Below are 6,175 nucleotides of genomic sequence, written 5' to 3' on the forward strand. Positions count from 1 at the left end.
AATTTCCAAATTATTAAACTTAATGTAGCCTTTGGGCCCTGGTGGTGTGGCCCACAAACCCACCCCCCCCCACCCCACCCCCCCCCACCCCACCCCCCCAGCCAAGCTTTCTCATGAAAGATATTGGACATTGGGGACTGCTAAACTTAGAGATACGGCAGGGTGGGGATATCAGAAAGCCATGCACCCTGCTGTCATGTCTGATGGCCTGGAGACACCTGTGCCCATCTTTGATGGCCCTTCAGCCCTGAAGCCGAGGCTCAGTGACTGGGTTGACTGTGCCAGGGCTGCAACTGTTTTCCAACCCTGCAAAGCTAAAGCAGCACTGGTGCCCTGGCTAGATTGTTCCTGGGGTCTTGCAGCTACACTGATGAGCAGCACCCACAGACAGGGTAAAGACAAGATAGGCAAAACCGTGTACCTTCCTAACCCTTGAATTTGATGGGCCTGAGACCACCTCTAAAGGGATGCTCCTTCTTCGCAGCCAGGGAGGGGGTGGTGTTGGGCTGTGATACCCAGAGGTGGTGGTGGCGCTGGGGTGAGTGTGGATGTGCTGACAAGGGGCTCTGAGCTTGCTTGCCACCGCCACAGAGTCGGGGTGCAACAAAGCACTTGGTCAGGGTTTCCTGGAGGCAAGAAAGGTGACCTCATGCCCTTTTTTTTTTTTTTTTTTTTTTTTTTACTTTGAAAGTCTGTGCTGTGATGCAAATGGAGGAATTGCTAATCCCAGGCCTCTGGAGGAGTACATCTGGTTCCGGACACAGGGGACTTCCCTCTTAAAGCACAGGGAGGCCACAGCTTTTGTTTTGACCCATGATGAGCTAGCAAGAGACCCTCTCTGCACCCTAAATATATGTGTAGTACCATACACCACCCCCACCCCCCCTCCACTGTCATCCTCCAGAAGTTGTCCAGACATTTCACAGTGGTACTGAGACAGCAGTGGACAAGAGCAGCTCTGCTTTCCCCACCACAGCCCAGGCAGTTTCAATGGTCCTGCTGGGGTATCTCCAAGAGGGGATGGTAACCATAGGCAAGGCCTGAGCAACACATTCCCCAGACAAGAAATGTTAAACAATGTCTCTGCATTCCCATTGTTTTCCTAACTCAAGGCATTTCCTTTGTTGTAACTGTGACCTATAAAGTGGCGCTTTAGAGGGTTTTTGTAATAAAATATTGAGTATATTATGTTACCAGTGTTTTTTCTTTGTAATGTGGCTTGTCCCTGCTCTACTTCCCAGTAGATTTCAAGTCCCTCAAACCCCCAACACTGTTAGTTACTAAAAAGTTCCTTAGCTATGCAGTCTACAACTGCAATGGACTATATCTTAAATAATTTAGTCCTCTATAGTGACTGCACTGTCAACCAAAAAAATTTTCGGACAGCTAACCCATTGAAAAATACCAATAACCCTGACAATTTGCATGAATACATGTAATGGATTCCTGCCTATATCTTCATAGCACAGTCCTCTTGCACAAAACCAGCAGAGGAAAAATGCATCCACTACCTTCCTCTCGCCACTAGATAGCAACTGCGTGCAACACTTAGTGCCTGCTGCGGTCACTGAATGGGAAACGAGGATGGGATTTAGCTGGAAAGGAAGGAAAAGTGTTAGTAAAGGGAGTAGTTGAGGCCCGGCTTTACAGAACAGACACCAAGCCAGATGCGTCTGTAAAATATCTTGTGGTGGCTGCACCACTACCAGCCCCGCTCCTGCAGAAAGCTTGGGAAGGCACCACAGCTACAGCACAAAGTCCTCGGGAAGGTCCTTCTCCCCCGCCTTTTCCAGCCCACCCATTGACAGAAAGCTGCCAACAAGCCCATCAGTGTCCTGTCAGCCTCTGAGCCCGGGAATCCCAAAGGAACAACTCCATTTGGGATTGCTGGGGGGTCTTTTGTGAGCTGAAGGGGCAGCAGCAGTTGCTTTTGTCCTTCTCCAGCAGCACTGCCCATCACCTATGGCTGCTTTATAACACCTCTGTATAGGCTCCCAGCACACCTCTGCCTTTCGATCCCCATGGAGCATCCTGGTAGCAAACACAGCTGCCAAGATTCACGGCTGCACCCACACTGGGCTTGCTTACCCAAGCCCCACAAAGCCCTCGTGCCTGACCCAATGCAGACTTGTCCTATGAAATACAGTAAAGGATTGAGCCCAAAGACACAGCTGCGTAGGAAGAGAGAGCTCCTACTGCTACTGAACATCTAACACACAATTTAATGCTTATTGTCATTGCTTTGTTAGTTATTCCCCGTTCTCACCTGTGCCCAATGCAGCCAGGCCACCACGGGGCCTACAGTGCGTCACAAGCAGAAGCCCATATTCTTCTGGAAGGAAATTTGCTGCTCCAAACCATTTCTCTTAGCAAGTTTCTCAGCTAAGTACCTTCAGTTCTTGCTTTGGATACATGGAGCAACTCTACAACAGCTACTGGGGGTGTCCCACCTAGCACATCAAGAGAGCTAGTGGGCACTTTGGATCCAAGTAAATTGCCAGATTTTTAAAGGAAAAAAATCTGCCTCTTACTGGTAGGAGAAGTTGGCCTAAATGTTTATATAGCTTGTCTCAAGTCCAAATAAAATTAATTTACTTCACTTCTACTGAATAGAATAAGATTGCAAGTGTTTTGCAAGCTGAAGATGACAGCTGGCTTCAAGGGGAGCACCAGCAGATCTGGTGCCAGCGCTGCTACCTCTCATAGGCTGGCCCCAGCTGTTGATACTCAGGGAGGGTGGCACAGCAGGGTCCGAAGCCCAGCTCCCCTGCTGCAGCCTTTAAAGTACAGCACCAAACACATTTACTCATCACAGAGACATGATTTTGCTTGCTGAGGGAAGGTAAGACTAAAAGGGGTGACATTCATGGCACACACTTAAATCTCAGTTTCTTAAAGGAGAAACAGGCTCTCCCCTGAAGTCGGCACATGGCCCACAACCAGCCAAGGCTCATCCAGCAGTCCTACAGAGCGAGAGTAATCCACAGCTCCATTAGTAACAGCAGCCCAGACACCAAACGACGACCTGGCACAGACGGCACCCTCTGCGCGCCCCTGATGCCAGACAGGATTAGTGCTGGCTTCACAGGGACTCCACCACCTCAATGGCTGTGCCAGCCTCAAACATCGACCAAGCCTTAAGGAAGGAGCTCCCAACAGTAAGTTCTCATTAACTATTTCTGATTGAATCAAAGCAAGTCTGTGACAGTGAATTTAATCATGTCAGAGACCCAAGCTGCTTGCTTGCTTGTTTTTTTTAAAAATTAAAATGTGCAGGATCTTCAACTCAAATATTTTAGAAGAAAACAGCTCCAACTGTTCAGCAGTGTCCTGAACACTGGGATCAGCAGGTCTCTCCAAAACCATCCTATATATCCTGATCCTTGTTATCAGCTTGGCTTCTCTCATCTCCTCCCAATGTCCCGCCACCTTCTTACCTTGCAAAGTGCTTTGTGCTGTACAAAAGGAGAGCTGGTGCGCGCTGCCACTGCCAGAACACATCTAAGCAACCATCCAAGGCTTCAGCAATCAGCTGCTTTTAGGAGGAAGGTCACAGTCACAGCACATTTAGATCCCTGACACATAGGGACCCCTGGGGCATTTTGGGCACTGAAACCTCAGCCAGATGCACCCAGAAGCTAAGGGCTGAATTTAGGGACCAGCTTTCCAGAAACTCCTCCATGAGTTTCCAATCTTTCACATCGTCTTTACTCAAGAAACTGAAGCACAGGGCTAGATGTATCCCCATCCAGCATTAAAATGTTGTCTCCAGCATGACATTTCACAATTTGTGATTCCTGAATCACACAGAGAGGTTTGTCTACCTGTGCTTAAAACCAGCAAGATGGTATAAATGCAGTTTCCCCCAGCTCAGGACCGAGGCAAGCACCCTTTGTCCCAGTAAAGCCCATGCACTCTTAAAAATGTACTTACTAGCTATGTATTAAAACAAAGAGAACTTACAAAGAGTACACCAAACCACATTTGCCACAAGGCAGAGTGCTCAGCAGCACTGTACAAGCTACCCTGCAGGCAGAGATACAAGGAAAAGGCTTTAAGCACCTGTATGAGGCTAGGAAAGCACGTCCCAGCTCCGGAGCTGCATGCCAGACAAGGTAAATATGCTTCCGTTTGAGCGGCAAGACTGATCTTGCAGAGGACAAATGCCTGCGAGGAGTGAACTAACGATGCTGTCAGACAAACCAGAGCAGAGAAACCACCAGGGAGCTGCAAACCCAACAGGGCAGCGAGGGTGAGAAGTGGCGTCTCCAACACTGCACACCAGAGAGGATGCACAGGGAGGCTGGGGAGAGTTTTCAGTGCAGTCTGGCTGGAATCCAGCCAGCTCCACAGGCACTTCTGCACCATAAAACATGAACCACATCCTTGGTGTCAGCTGTGAGGCTCATCTAGCCCATTCTCCCTACAACAAGAGACGACTGACAGTTTTACAGCAGAGGCAATGCTTAGCTACAGCCATGCCTAAGTAAGTAACATTAATAGATTAGTTTCTCTTTCCATCCCAAATGTCAGCCCTTCAACTAAGCCTCTATTTTGCTGTGCCTTAGGACACAGACAATATACTAAAGTGACTGAAAAGAAAGAGGAAATTCTCCTTTCTCCTAGCCTGGTTTCTCCCACAAGGTACAGCAGTGCTGCTCCTGACTCAGTGCCAGCTTCCATCCCCCAGAGTGCTTTCAGACCATTCTTCTTTTGACAACGAACCTGCAGAGTAATTTGTGTCTCTCTCTGTACATCTAATGTTACTATTCAAACATGGGGCCAGGACACACGGGTGAAGGGATTTTTTTTCTTCTGGGAACAACAGACACTACTTTCACTAGTGCTGGCAGTCACAGTCAATGTCTCTGCCTTGGCCCTGTCCAGAGCTGCTCCTCCTCTCCCAAGGTGATGGACGCCACAGGAAAGGCAGCAGAGAACAGGACAGTGTAAACCACAGGCCCTGGGGGAGCAATTATGCATATTTTACAGCTTCAGGGGCAAATCGATCTAGTGATCCAGTGAGGCTGATTCTCCAAAAGATGCAGGCATGTAGCCAAACTGTCTTTGGAGACCTGTGAGCCATCACAGCCCATGAAAAGCCCAGCCTGTGCTGCAGAGATCACTGCTGTGCTAGGAACAAGATCATCTTAGAACAGTAAGGGGAGGCAGAAATTCCATTCAGTCCATCCATCCAGGTTCAGGCCAGGACAAGCATGCTGTTCTCCCCAGCCAGCTCCAAAAGGAGATCAAAGCAACATGACAAAGCTCCGAGCCAAGGAAACAGCACCAAAAAGAAGAGGTGAGACTTGACCTGGAATGGTGAAAAAAGAAGGAATAAGAGAAAAATATACATGGGCAAAGGAGAGAGCAAAGAGGTGGCCACAAAAAGAAGAAAGGAAAGGGTGGATGAGATTTGGGAGGAGAGGTTCCAGGCCTTTTCATCCTCCAACCTATACATTGCCTGCCACACTCTGCTCCAGCACCCCTGCAAGCTGTTCAGGAAGTTGCCCTGGTCCTTTCCCCTCCAGATCAGACTGTGGCTGGCAGATAAGAGTGAGGCCAGGAGGGGAGGAATGGAGTTAAACCTGAAAGCAGACAGACCAAGGTCCAAAGACCAGCAGGATGGTACAAACCACGGCTCCATCCAGAGATTACAAGAGCCCAGAACTTTGTTTGCAAATGGTTGAGGGATTGCTCTTACTTGGTGCATTTGCAGCACAGGTAACTGGATTTGACCTGGGTCAAATCTAGGAGAAAAATTGTCAATGCACCTACTAAAAACAGCAACACACACTGACTGTCAGCTCTGCCTTGGAGATGCATAAACCATTAAATGCTCTTGCATAACCAAGCCTTTTCAAACCCCCTCCCTATCAAAAATACATGGCTCAAAACGCCCATGAAGCTAAACCATATTCAAACACTCCAAATAAATTTAGAGAAGAAAGCGGCATGGACAACTTACAAAACAGAATAAAGGCTCGTAATCAGTTCTCCTTCCTCCTCCTTGTCTTCCTGCATGTAACAAGCCATTCACTCCAGCTCCTGGCTGCCAGTACATAATCTACATTATTCCCCTTCAGCAAGGCTCCAGAATTGCTCAGACTTCTACATACTTTTAGACTAACTCAGAGATCTCTCAAGAAGTCTGTTAAAAAAAAATAAAACAAAT

The sequence above is a fragment of the Leptosomus discolor genome, chromosome 6 (assembly GCF_034619465.1).
Source record: "Leptosomus discolor isolate bLepDis1 chromosome 6, bLepDis1.hap2, whole genome shotgun sequence".
Classification (NCBI taxonomy): domain Eukaryota; kingdom Metazoa; phylum Chordata; class Aves; order Leptosomiformes; family Leptosomidae; genus Leptosomus; species Leptosomus discolor.